Source organism: Tupaia chinensis, unplaced genomic scaffold (assembly GCF_000334495.1).
Source record: "Tupaia chinensis unplaced genomic scaffold, TupChi_1.0 Scaffold149501_1, whole genome shotgun sequence".
Taxonomy (NCBI): Eukaryota; Metazoa; Chordata; class Mammalia; order Scandentia; family Tupaiidae; genus Tupaia; species Tupaia belangeri.
Genome location: NW_006209345.1, coordinates 3,248,000 through 3,272,555, shown reverse-complemented (window position 1 = coordinate 3,272,555; position 24,556 = coordinate 3,248,000). Strand labels below are relative to the sequence as shown.

Below are 24,556 nucleotides of genomic sequence, written 5' to 3'. Positions count from 1 at the left end.
GACTCAAACCAGGATCAGCCATGTGGGAGTCCAACACCTTTAATCACTACATCACCTGCTGGCCCCCTCCTGTTTTTTTTTTTTTTTTTTTTATCATTTTAATCTTTCAATCTTCAAGTTCTTGGGGTTGTCAGAATTTGGGAATAGTACTATTGTGTTATATAATCCAGAAGGTGTTACATATGTATATTTATATAATTTTTTTTTTAAAGTTTGCTATAGCAAAGAGAGAGAGTGAAAAATCACCTTCTGTGTATGTGGAGGGTGGGGCAGGGGTGGACACATTGCAATCCTTTCTCCATTCTCTTCTTTGGATTTTGGCCACATACACACACGTGTCCAGTGTGTTTTTCAAGCTGCTTCGTCCAGGGTTTGAATCATGCAGTTGGTCATACGGGATCCAGTGCCTTAGCCATCATGTTACTGTTGACCCAGGCCCCACATATCTTAATCTACGTGAAAGATGTCTTTGGAGTTCTGCACTGCACCACCTATATGACTATACATGGTGGCCCTTTTTGGAGAACAATAGTCATTCTATATATTTGAAAGTAGGGAATAGATGAATAATAGCACACATTACTTGAATATTTGGTACTGGCACTTTCCATATATTTACTAATTTAATTCTCAACAACCCTTTGAGATAGAATCTATGACTCCCATTTTGTATTTGGAAACAGAGGCATAGTGCAGTTAAGGAGTTTGTTCAGGTTACACAACTGAAAAGAGGTATCTAGGATTCATAGTAGACCGTTTGGTTCCAGAATGTACTAAGCCTTGTTCCCTCTTTGACTTTGTTTGGGCACAGTTTATAAATGTTTTACTGATGAATTTAGGATGTTTCCTAAATCACCTTTTCTCATTCAGGAGATTCAGTCACTTTTTCTTTTAATTTGTTTTAGGGTGTGTGCACTCACCAGAGAGAGACAGAAAGAGAGGGAAAGTGAGAAAGCATTCCTCCCCCACTCCCCGGGATAGCTATACCATGATCCCTTCTTTTATAGTCTTGAGATTTTTGGTATGTACGCACACGTGGCTGGCATGATTCTCAAAGTTTTTGGGTCTGGGACTGGAACTGTGCAGTTGTCCTTGTGGGATCTTTCCGTCTTAACCACCTCTCTACTAGCTGGCCATAGATCCATTAATTTAAACAAATGTTTGTTGAGTGCTTATGTTGTACCAGGCACTTGGGTCTTGCTTTTTTAGAGCTTCAAATACTATACTGTTGTTTCAAATAGAGCTGAATGAATGCTCTGAAGAAAGTAGGAGGTTAGGGGCCCGCAGATAGTGTTGTGGTTAAGGGTGCTGGACTCCTACATGGCTTTATCATGGTTTGAGTACCAGACCTGGTGACTTGCTTTCTCACTTTCTCTCCGTCTCTCTTTCTCACTCTGTCCCTCTATGGTCAAATTTAAAAATCAAGTTAAAATAATTATATATATAAAAAAAGAAGTAGGAGGTTAATAAGATACCCATAGGGAGAGCATCACTCCTTGAGATGGGGTGATCAGTGAAAGCCTTTCTGAGAAATGGCATTTTGTACTGAGACCTAAGGGATGAGCTCCCATTCTTGTCATGTTCAAGAGCTCTGGGAACCAGATCTGGGTCAAGAGAGAGTCTAGGTAGAGAGAACAACTAATGCAAAGCCCTTAGTTAGGAGTGAGAAAATATTACTAAGTACTTAACCATGTGTCCCATACCATGGAAGGCTATGAGATACAGTAATGAGCTAGACAGACTTACTTGGTCCCTCTGTCACAGAGCTTCCAATCTTGTGGGAAAGTCAGACATTAAACAGATACTAGTAATGTTAATTATAGTTATGCAAAGGACTACAAAGGTAAGTACAGGATACAATGAATGTATGATAGGGTGACAATTTAGTGGGAATAGACATGAGAAAGTACTTTTCCTGAGAAAACTTATAAAGCTGAGACCTGAAGGATAGCTAGGGAGGTACTCAGGAAAGAGGAGTGATTAGTATATGCATATCCTCCAAGGTTGGAAAGAATTTGATACACTTGAGAAACCTACCAACCAAACAAAATGCCAAAAAGGCCAGTGTAACTGAGGAGTTTTGAGTAGAAGGAGATAGTTAAACTTTTGACAAGTTAGTCAGGGGTCAGGTCAAATGGGATGTTATCCTGAAGTCAGTAGAAAGGTAGAAGTTCAACAGAGAAATAATAATGTTTGGACTAACACCAGTGGCTACAGTGTCAGGAAGGATAAGGGAAAGAATAAGAATGGATTTGTGGAGATAGCAGGCTACTACAGTGGTTCAGATAAGATGTGATATAGTTGATACTGCTGATAGTAGAATTAGAGAGGAGATAGTTTGAGAGAGATTGAGGAGCTAGAACCATTGGACTTTTTGATTCATTCGGTGCGTTGAGAATGAATATAAAGGAGGCATACAGAAGCATGACTCCCAAATTTTCCTCATATTCATGACTTACAGTACAGTCTTTTTATTGATATAGGGCATATCAAAGGTAGAGCAGGTTTTAGTGATTGAGTACAGGATCCTAAATTCAGTTTTGAGTAGGTTTGTAGAGGTTGAATGTGAAATGCCTGTGAAATCATGGTAGAACTATTGAGTAGGCTGGGCTTCAGGAGGGCCTTATTGGCATATGGTTGGATCTCATTATCATGTGTATGGTAAATAAAGTTGGGTAGACATGGAGTGGATGTTAAAGGGAGTGAGAAGGAGGTACCAGAGAGATGGGAAGGAAGTCAAGAAGGTGGTGTCATAGAAGACAAGGGACTCTAGCATTTACTGTATTTCAGGGGCCATTCTAAGCATTTTTACTCATTTAATTTGCATAACTTGTGAAGTAGGCACTTTTATTATTTTTATTTTATAGATTAGGAAAATGACTCAAGAAGGCACTATGTCAATTGCCCAAGATCATCAGGTAGTAAGTGACTGGAGAATCTCTTCCACATTGAACTCTTGAGATTTTTGGGCACTCACATGCATCTGGCATGTCTTTCAAGCTACAAGCAGTTGATCATGTGGGATCCAGCCACTTTAAATCAGGCAGTTAGCCACAGGGCATCTACCCACTTTAGCCACCATGCCACCTGCTGGATCCCAGTTTGTATTATATATATCTATATATTTTATTTTTTTAATTTTATTTTTTGAAAGAGATTTTTGCTATAGAGTGTGTGTGTTTGATGGAGAGACAGAGACAGAAAGTGAGAAATCACTCCCTGGGAGGGTGGTCATGTCACAGTCCCTTTTCTTCCATTCTCCTCTTGAGATCTTGGGGACACACAGACATGTGCCTGGCCTGAGTTTGAAGCCACCGGGTCCGAGACTTGAACTGCAGTAGACTACATGGGAGTTCAGTGACGTAACCATTACACCATCTGTTGGTCCCCCAGTTTGTATTTTTTTTAAAAAAATTGTTTGGTTTTATTTATTTACTCATTTATTTTCATTTGACCAGAGGAAGACAGACACACAGAGGAAAGTGATAAAGCAAGCCACCAGGTCCGGGACTTGAACCGTGGTCGGCCATGTGGGAGTGTCCAGCACCTTTACCATGCCACCTGCTGACCCCTAGTTTATATTCTTTTTTTTTTTTTTTGAATTATTTTATCTAATTTTATTATTTATTGTTTTAAAATTTCAATCTTTTTGAAAGCATTATTTCCTTTATTTTATTTATCATCATCATCATCATCATTATTATTAATTTGACCAGAGTAAGACAAAGAGAGAAAGAGAAAGTGAGAAACAACCAGGTCCAGGACTTGAGCCGTGGTCAGCCATGTGGAAGTCCAGCGCATTTAACCACCACGCTACCTGCCGACTGCCCAGTTTGTATTCTTTTTTTAACCCCAGTTTGTATTCTTAACTACCTCTTTATACTGATAGTGTTTCAAAGAGTAGGAAATGGTTAATTGACAAGTGGGTGCTGCTCAGAGGCTGGGTATAATGAAGACTGAAATTGCCATTGATTTGGCAGCATAAAGGTTATTGGTGACTTTAAAAGAGAATTGAGGACACCAGCTGGTGGTGTGGTGGTTAGGGCACTGGACTTCCACATGGCCAACTGTGGTTTGAGTCTCAGACCTGGCGACTTGCTTTCTCTCTGTCTCTCTTTGGTGAGCATTGGTCCTTTTGCAAACAGAAAAAAAAAAAAAAAAAAAAGGAAAGAGATAGTAACAATAAATAAAATTAATTCTTTTTAAAAACAAAAACAAGGGTTTGAGACCAGCAGATGGAGTAATGGTTATATCACTGAATTCCCACATGGTCAGCTGTGCAGTTCAAGTACTGGACCCGGCATCTTGAGACTCACTCTAGGTGCATGTACATGCCCCAAAATCCCAAGAACAAAATAGAGAAGGGATTGCTGTGTGGCTATCCCTTGGGGGTGATTTCTTGCTTTGTCTGTCTCTCTCCAGTGAGTGCAAGTGCCCTTATTAGCAAAAGTCTCTCTAAACACCCCCCCACAAAAACAAGGGTTCATGGGGACTAGCAGATGGTGTGGTGATTAGGGTGCGGGACACTCCCACGTGGCTTACTGAGGTTCGAGCTCTGGACCTGGTGACTTGCGTTCTCTCTCTCTCTCTGTGTGTGTGTCTTAAGCTACCTGCTTGTTTTTTTCCGACACATATGTGATAATTCTGTCAGTTCCTACTTTAGTTTTCATCTTCTGAAGCCCATTTGCAACCTTACATATTGAAGGGAATCTCTTTCCTGAATCCCCATCATCTTTTCTCCCTACTTTTCAAGATAACTAACCGAATATGAGATAAAAAGTTTAATTAATGTCTAGATAATGTGTTCCTTGAGGGTAGAGTGTGATTCTTTTTCCACTCCACATAGCATAGTACTATTTATGTCATTGAGACTAATACTACTGGTTGGTTAACTGAGTGTACGGTTTTGTGAAGACAAAGTACAACATAATAAAATTTATTCTATCCTCTGATTAAGTGCTGAAGGTAATACTATAATATCAGGAGGGCAGTGGTCAAAAGAGAATCCAAGAAAAGGGGGGCCAAGGAGTAAGAATTTGTCATGTTTGACTGCTCTACTTGTTCTGGTCATCAGAGAACAGAGGCACAGACTGTTCATGTCCCTTGAGATCACCTAGTTACCTTTGCTTGTATAGTGGGGCTTACCAGGCTACTTTCATAAGTAGTTTAGTTTCCTGATATTGGGAAATGGGCTCCCTGGATAATGGCCGTGAATATTCATAATGCAAGGCATTGTGGCAAAGTTTACTGACAGTTCTTTTGTCTTGCAGAACTGAGTGCTGATCTACCAGTATCCCTCCTTTGAACTTTAAAGGAGACCAGGATATCCAATTAACAGTATCTACAAATACTCTTCCTATGTGCAAAAGTTTTCCTGCGAAGATGATTCAGACATGCTATATGAAATGCTAAGATATCATCCTTCATACCTTAGCTCAGACTCTTTTTTTCAGAGAAGCAGTTCTTTGCTTAGGTCAGATCTTCCTGTTCCAAGTTATTGTAGTGTAGAATATCTCTTAGGCCTAGCACTTATCAAAATTGCCACTTTTTATTTCCTTGGAGTATTTGTTTTCCTGTTAGGGTGCAAGTATCACTAAAGGCTGCTACTATGTCTTATCATTTAGCCCCATGGTTGGGATAGTGCCTGGTTCACAGTAGATACTTAAAATATTTTCTCCTGAGAATGTACATATATAAAATTCTCTTTCTTCCACCCTCTCTTATTTTCTTGATAAGCTAAGTGTCCTCCAGTGTCCCCACAGTGTCATCTTTTTGAGCTCTCCCTAGTGACATTCCTACGGCACTTGGTACATGCATTTCTCTTTTGGGATGTAACTTCATGTTGTAATTATTTGATCACGAGAATTTTTTTTAATTAATAGATTTTATTTTTTTTCTGTATTCATGATAGTGCACATGCATGCCCAGATAAAGGGAGAAAGATGAACACCTTCCACAGGATCTGGTCACACCATGTTCCAGTCCCTTTAGTCCTCCAGCTCATTGGATCTTGGCTGTTGGCACATGTGCCTGGCATGTTTCAGGCTGACTGGGCTAGGGATTTGAACCACAGTCTCTGTGAGCAGTGTATTATGACTGCCACAGAGCTGGCCCAACCATGAATCTGTACTCAGTGTAGAGTTTTGTTCTGTTCTTTTCTCTTTCTCTTTCTCTTTTTCTTTCTCTTCTTTTTCTTTAAATTTACTGAAGGGCATGTGTACTCGCCAGAGAGAGAGAGTGAGAAAGCATCCCCAAAAGAGGATGATCGTGCTACAGTTATCCCTTCTCTATTCTTTTCTTGGGATTTTGGGCATGCATGCACAGATGACCAGCGTGTTTTTCAAGCTGCTGGGTCTGGAACTCAAATTATACAGTTAGCCACATGGGGTTCAGCTGCCTTAACCACCACACCACTTGTTGGGTCCAGTATAGAGTCCTTTAAGGCAAGAGCTATATCTTAAGTGCCCCCCAAAATGTGTCAGACAAAATGTGTTACATGCTTCTAAAAAGTACATAAAATATATTTATATAATGTAATAACTGAATCCTAATAATGAAATGAGCCCTAGATTTCTAATCAGAAGACCTGGGTCAGTGATCTAGCTTTCTTTCTTTCACCTGCATCAAAGTCCTCTCAGTTCTAGTAATGCAAAGTTTTGTTTTCAGAGTGTGGTTTGCCAGACCACGTTATTAGTTAGAAATGGAATTCTCAGGTTATATTCCAGAGTTAATAAAATCGGAAGCTTGGAGAGTGGGGACCCAGCAATTTGTGTTTCATCTAGTCCTCCAGGTGGTTTTGTTAGGTGGTAGGTAGCATGGGTTAAGGTGCTGGATTTAATAATTCTTTTAAAAAAGAAAACCACTGGCATTAGTTTAGCAGTTTGTTTTACTCTTTTAAAAAATAACTAGAGGGACTAGCAGGTCCTTTGTTTTTAAAGACAGGCTCTTTTGTTTTTTTTTTAAAGAGGTTTTTGCTATAGGGCACGTGCACTTGCCAGTAAGACAGAGACAGAGAGATAGAAAGCAAGAAATCACCCCCCGCCCCCCCAGCAGGATGGCCATGTCACATCCCTTCTCTTCCATTCTTCTCTCTGGATCTTGGGCATGCACGCACACACACCCAGAGTGAGTTTAAGCCACTAGATCTGGGACTCGAACCACGGCCGACTACATGGGAGTCCAGTGACATAGCCATTATGCCAACTGCTGGTCCCGAGAGGTTCTTTTTTATTAAAGAGAGGTTTTTGCTAAAGGGTGCATGCAGGAAAGACAGACAGAGAGACAGAAAGCGAGAAATCAGCCCCCAAGGGGATAGTTATGCTGCAATCCTTTCTCCTCCATTCTCTCAGAATCTTGGGCACACATGTATATGTGCCCGGCATGAGTCTAAGCCACCAGGTCCGGGACTCAATCCACGGTCAACTATGTGGGAGTCAACGTAACCATTACGCCATATCCTGGTCCCCTCTTTATGTGTTTTCTAACTGTTGAATTTACTGACATTTCTCTAAACTATTGATGATAGTTTTGTATAGGCACAGTATCTTTAAATCAGAGGCAGTATATTCAGAAAAAAAAAAAAAAGCAATTTTTTAAGGGGTTTTTACCATAGGGCACATGGACTCCCTGGAGAGAGAAAAGACAGAGACAGAGACAGTGAGCGGAAAAGTGAGAAATCACCTCTTAGGGAGATGGCCACCCTGCAATCCCTTCTCCTCCGTTTTCCTCTTGGGATGTTAGGTACACATGTACCTGGCATGATTTTCAAGTCACTAGCTCTGGGACTCAAACTGTGGTTGACTATGTGGGAGTCTCATGATATAACTGCTATGCAACCTGCTGGCTCCAAGAAATTATTTTTAAAGAATTACTTAATTTTATTACTTTTTTTTAGGAGATGTTTTTGCTATAGGGCACGTGCGCTCACCAGAAAGATAGAGACAGAGAGATAGAAAGTGAGAAATCACCCCCCAGGGGGGGATGACCATGCTGCAATCCCTTCTCCTCCGTTTTCCTCTTGGGATGTTAGGTACACATGTACCTGGCATGATTTTCAAGTCACTAGCTCTGGGACTCAAACTGTGGTTGACTATGTGGGAGTCCAGTGACATAGCCATTACGCCAACTGATGGTGGTCCCCTAGAGGGGAAAAAAGTGAAAAAGCAAGCTGCCAGGTCCAGGACTGGAGCTGCTCTTGGTCATGTGGGAGTCCAGTGCATTAACCCCCACACTGCCTGTTGGCCCCGTTCAGAAATTTTTGCAGACTGCTTCTTTTTTTTTTTTTTTTTTTTTTTTTTTTAATTTAAAAAAATGTTTTGAGTAGAGGGCTATTTTTTTTTTAAAGAATTATTTATTTAATTTTATTTATTCATTCATTTTAACTTGACCAGAGAGACACAGAAAGAGACAGAGGGAAAGTGAGAAAGCAAGCCACCAGGTCCGGGACTCGAACCGTGGTTGACCATGTGGGAGTGTCCAGCGCCTTAACCACCATGCCACCTGCTGGTCCTGTTTCTGGTTTTTTGTTTTGTTTTGTTTTTTACCAGAGGGTCCTTGCACTTGGTGGAGGGGAGGAATGCGGGTGGGGAGGGAGGGAGAGAGAGAGAACGTCTCCCCGGGCATGGTCACCCTACCATTTCTTCTCTATTTCTCTCTCCCTTCAGGATTTTGGGTACTGACACATATATCTGATGTATTTTTCTTTCTTTCTCTCTCTCTCTCTTTTTATTTTTATTTTTTTATTTTAAGGGAAGATTTTTGCTATGGGGTCTTGCATATTTTTCAAGCTGTCCTTGTCAGGACTTGAACCTCACTTTTAGCCATATAGGACCCAACCTTCTTAACCGAATGCCTGTAGCTATCTCTCTAAGGCTGCTTACGTAATGTTGCTTGCAGAAAGCAAAATTGTTTGTATGCATGTATTTATACCCCTGTATATGTATCTTGTATACATGCATGTTTTCTATCAGTGGAAACTTCCCCATGATGGGTGGTTAAGGAAAGATAATGTAGAGGCCTTTGGCAGAATAAAAGTTATCGAAAAGTAGAGGTTGTTTTTTTTGCAGCAATAGATATACATACTTATTTACCTCCTCCTATACCAGTTTTCTTTCTTTTTTTTTTTTTTTTAACATTTTTAGTAGAAGGCACTTGTACTTGCCACAGAGACAGAAAGCAAGAACTCACCCCCTGGGAGGAAAGGCATGCCACAGTCCCTTTTCCTTTCAGGATCTTGGGCACGCATGCATACATGCCCGGTGTGAGTTTTAAGCCACCAGGTCCAGGACTTGAACCATAGTCGACTGTGTGGGAGTCCAGCGATGTAACCATTATGCCATTTGTTGGTTCCCCTAGGAACTTTCTTAGCAATAGATATTTGCCTCAACCTGGAATAAGCAGGTTGTTTTTGTGGACTGAAAAATGGCTATAACTATTGGTATTCATTAACTTTTTGTAGAGAGATTTGCATTTCACTGATGGAAACCTTATTAATAGTCCCTGCATAGCAAATTACTTGTTTGTACTTGACACTGTGCTAAGTGCTCGATGTGTGGCTCGCTTTGATCATTGTTGTTTTGGGTTAATACCTTGAGTTTAAATTTACATTCTGTTGGAGCTGGCAGGTGGTGTGGTGGATGTTGGACTCCTACATGGCTGACTTTGGTTTTAGTCCCAGACCTGGCAGCTTGCTTGCTTGCTTACTCTCTCTCTCTCTCTAGTCAAATAAAAAGATAATATAATAATAATAATAATGAACAAAATAAAAAATAATTCTCTAAAAAAATTTACTTTCTGTTAAGTAAATGTTTTAGAAGTAAAGTTCCTAAAAAGAACTCCAGAGATGAAACAATATAATATTTGCTCTATTTGCATGTGCGTATGTGTTTTGCTAGAGAGCGTATGTGCTTACCAGAGGAAAACAGAGACAGAGAGGTAGAAGATAAAGCACTCTACATGCAAAGTGGTCGCACTACAATTCCTTCCCCATCTCTCCCTCCTTTTGGGATTTTGGGCACACATGCTGAGCATGTTACTCAAGCTGCCAGGTCCAGGACATGAACTGCATGGTTGGCTTGTGGGATCTGGCTGCCCTTAGCCACCAGGCCATGGAGCTAGGCAGCTTCGTTTGCCCTTTTTTTTTCTTTCAATTTTTGCTAGAGGATGTATGCTGTCACCAGAGAGAGACAGTGAGAAAGAGGGAATGTGGAAGAGCACTCTTACGGGAGTTAGTCTGCTGTAATCCCTGGTCCTTTCTCTCTCCTTTTAAGATTTTGGGTATGTATGTATACATACATGCACCCAGCATTTTTTTTTTTTTCTTCCTAAGCTGGTAGATCTAGGACTCTAAACAAGAAGTTGGTCTTCTGAGATCCAGCCACTGTAACTGGCTGGCCCCATTTGCCTCTTGTTCCTTTAGTTATAGCCCACCTTGGACTTTCTAAATTGAGCAGACCTATTTTCCTTTTCTTTTCTTTTTTAAATTTGCTGTTGGGTACAGGTGCTCACAAGAGGGAAAGGAGAAGAAAGAGAGAGAAAGCACCCTTGAGGGGAAAAGGTCACACTGCAATTTCTTCTCTATTCTCCTTTTGGGATTTTGGGCATGTGTGCACATGTGCCTAGTATGTTTTCAAGCTTTCTGCCCCCCTATTTTCTTTTTTATAAAAAATTAGTTAAAGTTTTTAAAAGTTTTTATTATTATTATTATTAGAGGTTGCATGTACTCACCAGAGAGACAAGAGAGACCCATAGGCCCATTCTTTGCTAATGGCCCATTGTCATACCACACTTCTTTTTTCTCCATTTCTTTATGCTGTCAGGATTTCAGGAACATGCGTACATGTGCCTGGTGTATTTTTTTCAAGCTTCCAGGGCCAGGATTTGAACTGTAGTTGATCATATGGGCTCTAGCTCCCTATGCATAGCATTTAATTGCTGCATTGTAGGACTGGCCCAAGAAGCCTATTTTTTTAGTCTTTCCTTACATGGTAATTGCTGTATTTTTTTCCTGTAATTGTTATAATGCCTTTCTCCAATCCTTTTCTGGCTATTCACTATTTCTTTCCCTTTTTTTATTTTTTTCTTTAATTTGCCAGAGAGTTTGTGCACTGGCAGGAAAGAGACAGAAAGAAAGGAAAAAAGCACTCCTCATGGGGTATGATTATACCATAATCCCTTCTCCTCCATCTTTCCCTCCTTTGGAGATTTTGAGTATGCATGCTCTCATACCTGTCATGCCTCTCAAGCCAACAGATCCAGGACTTGAACTGTATGGTCAGCCATATTGGATCCAGCAGTCCCAACCACCAGGTCATAATGGGTATAGTTACCAAAAGTATAAGAATTGTTTTAAGTCCAGAAAATTTGTTTTGCTTATTTGTTTATTCAACAAACACTGTTAGGTGTTGGCTTTTAATAAATGTGCTGGGTGTATAAAAGTGAGTGTTTTATATCCTGTTGTCAGAGTCTGATAAGAAAAATCATACAAATCACTATACTGTGATACATGAAATTTAGGCAGAAGAAAGTACAGAGGCAAGTAAAAGGAGGGAATGATTAAGTAGTGCAGAAGTCTTCAAACTGGAGGTAACTACTAAATTGGAACATTCGTGCTTGTCTAAGCAATCTAGATAGTGAGGAAGAAAATCCTTTCCAGAGGAGAGGAATTAAAATTGCTTTGGCAAAACTAAAAACAAACAAACGAAAAACATGGTATTCTCTCTCAGTTAGTGGAACCTCTCAGCAACCAGAACTCAAGACCAAATCCAGAAGTCACCTTCCTCTCCAAGAACACCTGTCAGCGTCACTATGTCCCATTAACTCTATTCCGAAATGCCTCCTGACTCAGTCTGTCCTCTACTTCCATTCTTGGTATAAAGACTTTTAGTTACTGTGTCTTTATTTATTTATTTATTTTCTTTTTTGAGAGCATACGTACTTGTGAAAGAGACAGAGAACACCTTCCAATGGGGTATGGTCATATTGCAATCTTTTTTCCTCCATTTCTCTATCCTGTTACAATTATGTGCATACATATAAACACACCTGGCCAGTTATAAGTTCTTTATGAACTTTTCTTCAAAAAGTTTATTATCCTATTTTTTTTTTGGCAAATAAGTTAGTGTATATCTCTCTTAGTAAAAGGGGGAATGGAGAGAGAAAAACATGTTTCAGAAGAAAATTACAGTGTACTTGTCACTAGATTCTAGCTTTGTCCATATTTTTAGTTTAAGATCTTTTGTGAATCAATAAAATGTGCTTAAAAAGTTTAATATGGAAGGGAGGGAGGGGAAAAGGGAAGGAAAAAGACAAGTAAAAGTATGCTTAATAGACAAAAAAATGAGAAGCTGCTTGCTGATGGTAATGTATGTAGTAATATCTTTGTCTTGACTGACATGTATAGTATTTGTGTTGGAAAAGAAATGTGTGCTGTATAGACACATTAAGTATAAATTAAAAAAACAAAGTAAAACAAAACAAAGAGGACTGACAGATGGTGAGGTGGTTAAGGGTGCAGGACTCCTACATAGCTAACTGCAGTTCGAGTCCTGGATCTGGCGGCTTGCGTTCTCTCTCGCTCGCTCTCTTTCTGTGTCCCTCTTTGGTCAAATTAAAATAAATGGGTGACATTTTATTAGATAGAAACCATTTTATTTTATTTAATACATAGGTTATTTTTCACTAAGCCTTTACCTAATTCTTACCTAAGTCAGTGGTTATTAGCATACTGCTCATTTACTTAGCTTTGCAAATTTTTTCTAAGTTTATACCCCTCTGTTTGGTATATTGCTTCATGTTGTCTCATATATATCTTATGAAAATATTACGAACTGTCCTAAACAACAAATTTATGAAGACATCCATTTACTTCTTTATTATTATTATTATTTTATTTTTTATACACCATGAATTAGTTTGTTTTTAATACCCATCATACCATGAATTCATAGAGAATAGGTTCCAGTAGCTCAGGCTCCTTTCCATTGGTTCTCACAGAGTGTGCTTTGGGTGGAGCAGGCTGGCACTTTAGTTGAACCCAGGTCCCTTTCTCTTTGGCTTCCTTTTTTTCTGGTCATTTTCCTTCACACCTTTTAGGAAACTATCTCTGCTCTTAGAATGCTTAATATGCTCAATAGGGACATGCATTCTCTTTGCAAGAATCTTGCCCTTGTTTGTTCACAACAATGGGAACAGCATGCTGGGTAACATTGTAGACTCTTCTGGTTTTGCCATGGTAACATTTGTAGGGCATTCCTTTTTGAACAGTACCTATTCCCTTGATGTCCACCGTATCACCTTTCTTGTAGGTTTGCATATATGTTGCCAAAGGAACCACTCCATGTTTCCTAAAAGGTCTAGAGAACACATATTGTGGGCCTCTCCTCTTTTTCTTTGTGTTCGTCATTTTGGTTAAGTACTGGAAGATGGTGGTTCTGGCTAAAAGGAAGCGACATCCATTTGCTTCTGTCTCTTATTTTCTTTCTTTCAAGGTTTTTGTCATAGGGCTTATGGGAAATCATCCCTTGGGGAGATAGCCATGCCGTAATCCCTTCTCCTGGGATTTTGGACATGCCCACACATGTGCTTTGCATGGTTTTCAAGCTGCCAAGTCTGAGACACAAATCACGGTTGGCCATGTGGGAGTCCAGAGCCTTAACCAACATGCTGGCTCCTCTGTTCCTTATTTTTAACCAGTACTTCATCTGTGGTACAGAATTCTCCTAGATTCTATGCATTAAAAAAAATAAAAGTTGCTTATTCTGTGTGTGAGACAGAGAAGAACAAGAGGATGGATAAGATACTCCCAATACAATCTTCATGCCAACTTTTAATCAGCCTAGATCATGGGTATGCACACATGCATGCGTGCCTAGCAGGCAGGGAAGTCGCAGGATATGAATCTAGGACTTTCCCATGGGTCTAGATGCATTACCACTGCACTACGACCTGGTCCACTCCTTATTCTATATTTTAAGAATTCTGTAGCGAGACTTCATTACAAGATTCTATAAATCTAAATAAATCTTTTAAATTTCTTTCTTTGTGAAATTCATGTAACCATTGTAACAGCACATTCAGGAAAGCTCCAGTTGTTAATTGTGCCATTCTAGTCAGGTTGGAACTTTTGAGGGGCTCTCAGCTGCCATGAGCCATGGAACCCCACTAGGTAAAATTAAGGGTTTCAAGACTGACCATGTATCACAGTGGTTAAGGGAGCCAGATCCCACATGATTGACTGTGGTTTAAATCCTGGCTCTGATAGCTTGAAAAACATGCATGCATACTTCAAATCTCAGCATGATGGAGAAATGGAAGAGAAGGGATTACATTGTGATCATGCCCTGTGGGGTTGGGGGTGCTTTTGCCCTTTGTTTCTCCGTCTCTGGTGAGCATACATGCCCTCTGGCAATAAAAAAAAAAATAGGAGTTACAAGCACCATGATCAAGTGTTAAGTGTTTGGTGGTCATGATTTTGTTTATTTATTTATTTTTTTGGAGAGGTTTTTGCTATAGGGTGCGTGCGCTCGCCAGACACAGAGACAGAGAGCTAGAAATCCCCCCCCCCCCGGGGGGGGAGGGCCATTCCGCAATCCCTTCTTCTCCATTCTCCTCTCGGGATCTTGGGCACGCATGCCCACGCACCCGGCGTGAGTTTTAAGCCACCGGGTCTGGGACGCAAACCGCGGTCAACTACATGGGAGTCCAACGACATAGCCATTACGCTAACTGCTGGTCCCGGTGGTAGTGATTTTAGATCTGGAAAGGGATCACATCTAAGTTTCTTGTATAAGAAAAGCTTTTTCTTTTTTTTTTTTTTCATTTTTCATTGATCAAGAGCTTTCCCTTTATTGATTGAGAGATTTTTGCTTATATATAGGGCACGTGCGCTTGTCCGAGTGACAGAAAGTGAAAAATCCCATCCACCTCCCCCGAGGGGATGGCCACACCAGCCCCTTCTCCTTTGTTCTCCTCTGGGATTTTGGACATATACACACACACACATGCACCTGGCATGAGTTTCAAGCCACCATGTCTGGGATTCGAACCATGGTTGGCTATGTGGGAGTTCAGCGACATAACTGCTGTGCCATCTGCTGGCCCCTCTTTTTATTTGTTATGAACTAGATCAGGGACCAGCAAATGGTGTAATGGTTTCATTGCTGAACTCCCACATAGTTGACCATGGTTTGAGGCCTGGACTCAGTGACTTGAAACTCATGCTGAGTGCGTGTGTGTGCATGCTCAAAATCCCAAGAGGAGAACGAAGAAGGGATTGCGGCATGGCCATTCCCTGGGGGGTGATTTCTCACTTTCTGTCTCTTTCTCTCTCTCTCTGGTGAGCACACACATCCTATAGCAAAAATCTCTCTTAAAAACAAAACCAAAAAAAACCTTAGATCAGATCTTTAAAAATTGTCAGAGAGCATGTGCATTCTCCAGAGAGAGACAGATGGGGGATGGGGAGGAGACTGCATCTCCCAATGGGACATGGTCATGCTGTGATACTTTCTCTTCTCTTTCTTTCTTTCTTTCTTTCTTTCTTGATTTGGACAGAACCATGAAGAACCACATACATTTTTTTTTTCTTTTTTTATTTTTAGAGAGTTTTTCGCTATAGGGCACGTGTGCTCACCAGGCAGAGACAGACAGAAAGCGAGAAATCACCCCCCGGGGGGATGGCCACATCGCAATCCCTTCTCCATTCTCCTCTCAGGATCTTGGGCACGCATGCACACGTGCCCGGCGTGAGTTTAAGCCACCAGGTCCGGGACTCGAACCACAGTCAACTATGTGGGAGCCCAGCGACATAGCCATTATTCTAACTGCTGGTCTCTCTCCTCTCTTTCTTCATCCTGTCTGGATTTTGGACACGCGTGCACACATGCCCAGCTTCTTTTTCAAACCAGTGGGACCAGAATTTGAACCTTTCAGTCAGTGTGGGATCTGGCTCCCTTAACCATTAGGCAATGGGGCTAGCCCATAGACTTAGTATTGAGACCTATCTTGGGCTAGTCCTATAGCATGATATATCAGAAGCTGGATCTCACATGGCTGACTGTGTTCGAATCCTGACTTCAGCAGCATAGAAAACATGCCTTTTACATGTGTGGCCAAAATCCTGACAAAATGGAGAGAAAAGGATTGTGATATAACCATGCCTTATTGAGGGGGTTGGCTCACTCTTGTGTTTGACCAAAAAAAGAAAAAAAGATTTGTTAAAATTATTGGCTAAAAATTCTCAATCATGTTCTGTTGCAATAATCATTTGAGTGAGTTATGTATGCTTACCCATATAAATTAGATTGATTGATTTTTGCTAAAGCTTAAACGGAATAGAATGGCAAGCTGACACATATATAATTTATTTATTATTGTTTTAAATTTGCTATAGGGTGGGGGGTGGCAGGCGGCGTGGTGGTTAAGGGCACTGGAATCCCATATGGGTGACTGCAATTTGAGTCCTGGACCTGGTGGCTTACTTTCTTACTTTCCCTCTCTCTCTCTCTCTCTCTCTCTCTCTCTCTCTCTTTCTCTCTTACTCTGTCCCTCTCTGGTCATTATATATTAAAAATAAAGTTAAATAAAAATAATTCTTAAAAAAAATTGCCGTAGGGCGCATATGCTCACCACAGAGAGACAGTGAGAGAGAAAGGGAAAGTGTGAAAGCAAGCCACCAGGTCTGGGACTTGAAGCATGATTGGCCATATAGGCGTTTAGTGCCTGAACACTAGACCACCTGCTGGCCCCTGTGTCAATTTCTAAAAACTTATTTTTCTTGAGGTATAATGTACACACAGGTAAACATAAAACATAAATGTACATGATTCAGTGATTGGTCACAAAACAGATGTAGTCATGCACTACTAAAGTGTATGTTTTCTGAGAAATGCATCAGGCAATTTAGTCCTTTCTTGTATGAACATTATAGAGTGTACTTACACAGACCTAGATGATATAGTCTGTTCTACACCTAGGCTACGTGGTATAGCCTGTTGTTCCACCTTTGTATATGCAGTCCTTCATTGACCAAAACATTATACTACGTCATGTCTGTACTTGTATAACTACCACTCCGTCAAGATTTGGAATTATTATCATCTTAGAAGCTTCTTCTGAATTATTGATGCCTTTTTCTTTGCCAGAGGAGATTTTTAGCACTTGTAGTTTTGCTTGATTTTGAACTTTTAAAAAAATAGAATGGAATAATATAGTATGTTCTTTTGTGTCTAACTTATTTTACTCAGTACTGTTAATCTATGTTGTTTATATAAGGATATGGGGGGACAGCCAATATTGTGGTGATTAAGGTGGCCAAATCCCACATGGCCAACTTGCGATTTGAGTCCTACACCCATCTGCTTAAAAAATATGCCAACTATATGTGTATACCTGCCCCAGATCCTGAAAATAGGGAGAAATAGAAGAAAGGGATTACTGTGTAACTGTTTCCAGTGGGGGGAGCTTTCTTCCCAGTCCTCACCCCCCACCCCCTTTTTGCTCTGTCACTCTGAGGAGTCCTTGTGTTCTCTAGTAAATTTTTTCTTTTCAGAGATATTTTTGCTAAAAGGCATGTGGGCTCACTGGAGAGACAGATAGACAGTGAGAAATCCCTCTCGAGGGGGATAGCTGCACCACAATCCCTTCTCTTCCATTCTCTCAGGATTTTGGGCACACACGTACACACACCCAACAGTGAGTTTCAAGTCGCCAGGCATGGGACTCAGGCTGTGATTGGCCATGTGGGCGTCCAGCGACAACCATTATGCCATTTGCTAGGTCCCTAGCAAATTTCAAAAAAATAGATTTTTTGAAATGCAACAAGGTGGCTTTTTTTGTTTTGTTTTGTTTTTTTGTGAGGAGAGGTTTTTGCTATAGGGCACGTGTGCTCGCCAGAAAGAGATACAGAGACAGAAAGCGAGAAATCACCCCCCAGGGGGGAATGGCTAGACTGCAATCCCTTCTCCTCCATTCTCCTCTCCAGATCTTAAACACTCAGGCACACACGCCCCCAGGTCCCAGACTTGAATCGCGGTCAACTACACAGGAGTCCAGTGAAATAGCCATTACGCCATCTGCTGGTGCCTGGAATGCATCAAGTTTAATGCTTTACCACATAACTATTATAACAGTAAAATAATAAACATTTTCTTAATATCTTCATTGACAAAATTTCCCTTGTTCCTTTTTTTTGTGGTTGATGGTTTATATCAGGAGTCAAACAACATCCATCTATATGTGTATATGTTTGATATGTTTCTTCTTTTCTAGTCACCAGAAGGCCTGTGTATTCTTCAAAAGATATGGGGTGGTGGTCAGGGAGAAAGCATCCCCAATGGGATGTGGTCACATCATAATCCCTTCTCTGTTTGTCCATCTTGTTGGGACTTGGGGCCCAGGATTGTTTTCAAGTCTCCTGGACTGGGATTCAAGCTGTGGTTAGCAGTGCTGGGCCTGGCTCTTGTAACCACTAGGCTCTAGAACTGGCCTGGTTGATACATTTCTAATGTTTCTTTCTTTCTTTCTTTTAAAATAATGACTTATTTCATTTTATTCATTCATTCATTTTAATTTGACCAGAGAAAGAGACAGAGAGGGAAAGTGAGAAACCAAGCCACCAGGTTCAGGACACAAATCGTGGTCACCCTTGTGGGAATGTCCAGCAACTTAACCATGCCACCTGCTGGTCCCTCTAATGTTTCTTTTAATGTATAGATTATCACTCTTATTTCTCATTTATTCTGGAAAAGAATCTGATTATATGTCCTTTAGAATTTTACACTTTCTGGATTTTGCTGATTGCATACCTATGGTGTTATTTAAAAAAAATATTGAGGCGCCAGCAGGTGGCATAGCAATTAAGGCACTGGACTGCCACATGGCCAACCATGGTTCTAGGTCTGAACTTGGCTGCTTGAAAGTAATGTGAGGGATGTGTACATGTGTGCCCAAAATCCCAAGAGGAGACTGGAGGAGAGGGGATTGTGGCATGGCTGTTCCCCCCGGGGAATGATTTCTCACTTTCTCTCTCTCTCTCTCTCTCTCTCTCTGGTGCATGCATGCACTCTGTGGCAAAAACCTTAAAAAGGAAAAAAAAAAAAGAGATAACATACAGTAAGATGCACAAATTGAGGCATCCCCACAGCCTAAATAGTTAAGGAGGCTGGATCCCTTGTGGCCAACCTCAGCTTGAATTTAATTCTGGTGGCCTGAAAAATATGCCAGAGGCATGTGTGTTTGTACTGAAAATCTGGCAGGATAGAGAGATTTAGGATAAAGGAATTGTGACATGATCACATCTGACTAGGGGGTGTTTTATCCTTCTTTCTCTGTCTCTCCCTGAGAGCTCATGTGTCTTCTGGCAATTAAAACAAAAACCATTGGGACCAGCAGTTAGCGTAATGGCTATATTGCTGGACTCCCATGTAGTCGACCATGGTTCATGTCCCGGACCCAGTGGCTTAAAACTCATGTCGGGCGCGTGTGCGTGCGTGCCCAAGATCCTGAGAGGAGAATGGAGGAGAAGGGATTGTGGCGTGGCCATCCCCCAAGGGGGTGATTTCTCGCTTTCTGTCTCTCTGTCTGGCGAGCGTAAGCGCCCTATAGCAAAAACCTCTTCAAAATAAATAAATAAATAAACAAACAAATAATAAATAAATAAAACAATTTAAACAAAAACCGCACAGGTTAAGTGAAGGAGACTGAAACCTGTGCCATGTTTTCCTTTCTCTCTCTTTGTTCCACCCTTCAAAGGTAATCTCAAGCCAATTGCCCACTGCCCTAGCATTACTTTTGTCCTGTTCTTCAGTGGTGCTGACATGTAAATTAAGAGCATGATTAAGTACTTGATGACTTTTATTAAACAAACCCGTGAAAAAGCAGAAGAAATAGATGTGGAGGCAGAAGAGTTCAACATTGAGAGAAGTCATCTTCTACAAACTCCAATAAAAATTGAAGATTATGGAATACTGTGAGAAGAAAGACAAGCAGATTGAGCAGCAGAAGAAAATTCAGATGTTCAATTTGATGACTGAAGTAAAACTTGAAGTCCTCAGAGCAAGATGACCTTATTACAGACTGGCTGAATAAAGCAAAACAGAGACTCAGTATGGTAGTGAAAGATGCAGTCAGGTACCAGGTGCTTCTGGGTAGACTGGAGCTCCAGAGTTTATACTCATTGTAGGAGCCCTGCGTGATTGATTGTTGAAGGAAACAGGCTTTCCCTTTGATAAAGGCTGCAGTGGAAAAAGCAATCCCTATGTACAAAATTGCCATAAAAAAGGTGAAGTTCATTTCCAAATTGTTCAGGAGGCTCCTGCCTGAAGGAAATAGCTAGTAGAGTTGAGATTATTTATAAGATAAAGGTTTCAGGACCAGCAGATGACACAGTAAAGTTATTGGATCCCACGTAGTTGATTGTGCGGTTCGAATCCTGGGCCTGGTGGCTTAAATGCATGCATGTGTGTGCATACCCAAGATCCTAAGAGGAGAATGGAGGAGAAGGAATTGCAGCATGGAGACCCACCCTGAGGGGTGATTTCTTGCTTTCTGTCTCTCTGTCTCTGTCTTTCCAGTGAACACATGTGCACTATAGAAAAAAAAAACCTCTCTTAAAAAAAAAAAAGGATAAATGTTTCCAACACTCTAGAAAGCTGCTGTGTCTAACAGCCCAAGAGATGATGCCAAAATCTGGGGAGGTTTGTTTGACATAAACGCCAATAAGAGTTTTTTGGACTAAACTTTTGGGAGATGGCGTTCATCTGCTGCTCTACTATGGAAGTTGCTGATACTTCAAGAAACAAGTTTGTCAATCTGATTTCTCCTTTGCCGTTACAGTATTTATCTGTATTTATCCATGGATACCTACTGTAATCAGTGCCATCGACCTAATTTTTAATAGTGGGAGAAGGTTCACTTAATATTTACCTCTAGTTCGTGTGAATAACACAACTTTCAGTTGGTTCTGTAGCATAAAAGTGAGGGGATCAGATGATGGTAGCGTGAGCTTGCTGAGTCCTTCCTTATTTCCCTGGTTCCAGTTCTCTTGTCTACAGGGTGGCATGTATAGTATTCTCTGTCTTGAAGTCTCTGCTCTTTAGGTTTAGAATGTATGTAGGACATGCATTTCTTCTAGCAGTAGTAGCTTTACTGTTACCTATTTGGGCCCAAAAGTTTTCCTTATTAATTAACATGACTTAAAATCTAAGCTATGGGGTCCAGCAGATGTCAGAGTGATTATAGCACTGGACTCCCACATGGCTGACTGCAGTTCTGGTCCTAGGCCCAGTGACTTGAAACTCACGCTGGGTGAATGTGTGTTCATGCCCAAAATCCTGAGAGGAGAGTGGAGGAGAAGGGATTGCGATGTGGCAATTCCCCCTTGGAGGTGATTTTTCACTTTCTCAGTCTTTTTTTGTCTCTGGCAAGCGCACATGCCCTATAGCAACATTGCTCTTTTAAAAAACAAAATCTAGGGGCCGGCAGGTGGCATGTTGAAGGGCACTGGACTTTTACGTGGCCAACCGTGATTCAAGTCCTGGACCTAGTGACTTTCTTTCTTTCTCTCTCTTTCTGTCCCTGTCTGGCTGAATTAAAATAAATAAATAAGAGGGACCAGCAGTTAGCATAATGGCTATGTCGCTGGACTCCCATGTAGTCAACTGCTGTTCACGTCCCAGACCCAGTGGCTTAAACTCACGCCAGGCACGTGTGCGTGCGTGTCCAAGATCCCGAGAGGAGAATGGAGGAGAAGGGATTGCGGCGTGGCCATCCCCCCTGGGGGGTGATTTCTCCCTTTCTATCTCTGTCTCTCTCTGTCTTTCTGGCGAATGCACGACCCTATAGCAAAAACCTCTCCAATAAATAAATAAAGCTAAGTAAAATAATTATTAAAAAATTAAAATAAAAACTAAGCCATGAATATACTTTATTAAAACAAAAGATTTATGTGGGGGGAAAATGTACAGATCTTTAGTGTTCACTTTGGTAATCATCATTGAATATTTTCATCCACATAGAAAGGTTCCTTATGTCCCTTTGCAGCTAGTATTCCCCTCCATCCCTTTGTCTGATTTTTGTTACTATAGTTTGCCTGTTTGGTTTTCATATGTATGGAATCACTTCATGTATTTTCCTATGAGAGGTTTCTTTTTTTTCCATCTTTTTTTTCCCCCTCAGATTCTCAACACTGTTCATGATCAACATAAACTTTATTCTGGACATAGTTCAATACATAAGGCTAAGAGAATGACAGTGTCACCATCAGTAATTAAACCAAAGGTCTAATTTTCCATGTGAATTTCAATACAAATAAATTCTAACTTTTAAAAAATCTAAAGCTGCATAAAACTCAAAGCAGTCTTAATTATTTTTCTACCCAAAATAGTCAAAATAAGTTTTCTTTTTCCTACATAAACATAATTCTTCTATTCTTTTTTTTTTTTTTTTTCTGAGAGGTTTTTTTGCTATAGGGCGCGTGCGCTCGCCACACAGAGAGAGACATAGAGACAGAAAGCGAGAAATCACCCCCCAGGAGGGATGGTCACGCCGCAATCCCTTCTCCTCCATTACTCCTCTCGGGATCTTGGGCACATGCGCACACGCACCCAGCATGAGTTTTAAGCCACCGGGGCCAGGACTCGAACTGCGGTCGACTACGTGGGAGTCCAGCAACATAGCCATTACGCTAACTACTGGTTCTCTCTATTCATTTTTTAATTAGGTTCTTGGCAAGAAATTCAGAGCACCAATTTGTGACAATAAACACTATTTGTAAGGACAAACATGGATCACAAATAGCCGTGGAACTGATGAACCGCTTTGATTTTTGGTAAAATAAGCGAATCCACAGTTTTCTGATTAACCTTATGTTGCTTCTGTAATCTTATGTTTCTCTCTCTCTCTCTTTTTTTTAGAGAGATTTTTTCTATAGGGTGTGTGTGTAAAACAGAGAAACAAAAAGCAAGAAATCCCCCCCCCCCCCCCCCCCGAAGGTTTGGCCACACTGCATCCATTCTCCTCCACTCCTTTTGAGATTTTGGGTACACACACATGTGCCCAGTGTGAGTTTCAAGCTGCCACGTCTGGGTCTTGAACTGCAGCCATCTACACGGGAATTCAGCAACATAACCGTTATGCCTTCTGCTGGTTCCTCATGTTTGTCTTTATTGAAGATCTCACCTTTCTGGTGCCTGGGCTTCTGCAGCTCCTTTTTTTTCCTTTTTTTTTCCTTGGAGAGGTTTTTGCTATAGGGCGCGTGCGCTTGCCAGACAGAGACAGAGAGACAGAAAGCGAGAAATCACCCCCCAGGAGGGATGGCCACGCCGCAATCCTTTCTCCTCCGTTCTCCTCTTGGGATCTTGGGCACGCATGCACTCGTGCCCGGCGTGAGTTTTAAGCCACCGGGTCCAGGACGTGAACCGCGGTTGACTACGTGGGAGTCCAGTGACATAGCCATTACGCTAACTGCTGGTCCCTGCAGCTCCCTTTTTTTTTTGAAGTAAGCATCAGTAAGGTGTTTTGAGATTTTTACTTTGCCAATATCAATTTTTGTAGAAGTTGTGATGACAGATTTCTGGTGTGCTCTACACAGTGGAACTCAATTGAGGACCAAAGGTCCAGTCATGAGTACCAAGCCACTGCTCAGCTGCTTCAGGAAAACCACTCTCTTGCCTCTCTGACATCCAATGAGGTTGATCAGAAAGGTCCCAGGAGTGATGCTGGCTTGCAGCTTTCTCACATGCTGACTGAAGGATTTTTTTGCCAGGGCTCAACAGCTTTTGAGGCACATCTTCAGTAGGATAATATTTAGGCATTTTGTGAAGTTTAACCACCTGGGTACCACCATTCTTCTCACATCCACTGATTTTGCGACAGTGTCAAGAACCGTTTTCTTGTCAGAACCAGCAGTTGACGTAATGGCTACGTTGCTGGACTCCCATGTAGTTGACCGTGGTTTGAGTCCCGGACTCAGTAGCTTAAACTCACACTGGGCACGTTTGCATACGTGCCCAAGATCCCAAGAGGAGAATGGAGGAGAAGGGATTGCAGTGTGGCTATCCCCCTGGGGGGGTGATTTCTCACTTTCTGTCTGTCTCTCTTTCTGGTGAGCGCATGTGCCCTATAGCAAAAACCTCTCTCTCAAAAGAACTTTTTTCTTTTCAATCCTGGATTCAGTGATGGAGTATTTTCTCTTGTATGTGGGCTTCCTCGAATATATGGCAGATTGGGAGTATTTGCCAATTACTCAGACTAGGACCAGGTTTTGGTAGCAATGGGGCTTCCTAACTGTGGGATCTTTAATTTTATTTATTATTATTATTATTAAATTTGACCAGAGAGAGAGAGAGAGAAAGCAAGCTGCCAGGTCTGGGACTTGAACCATAGTCAGCCATGCGGGAGTCCCGTGCCTTAACCACCATATCACCTGCTGGCCCAAAGTGTCTTTTTTTTTTGGAGAGGTTTTTGCTATAGGGCACGTGCCCTTGCCAGAAAGACAGACAGAGAGACAGAAAGCGAGAAATCACCAAGAAATGGCCATGATGCAATACCTTCTCCTCCG

At 41.2% G+C, this 24,556-nt stretch overlaps 1 protein-coding gene across 3 annotated transcripts in view; it reads left to right on the top strand.

Moving 5' to 3' along the window:
• The window catches only part of KDM2A (lysine demethylase 2A), a 153,117-nt gene that overhangs the window by 20,958 nt on the left and 107,603 nt on the right, over nt 1-24,556 (top strand). Inside the window, exon 1 of one of the 3 annotated variants that reach the window (XM_014585315.2) lies at nt 22,718-22,825. The exons of the other annotated variants lie outside the window; for them this stretch is intronic. The gene's annotated coding sequence lies outside the window, so the exon portion shown is untranslated. Of the gene's footprint in view, nt 1-22,717; nt 22,826-24,556 lie in introns of those variants that run through there. 3 annotated transcript variants of the gene reach the window in all.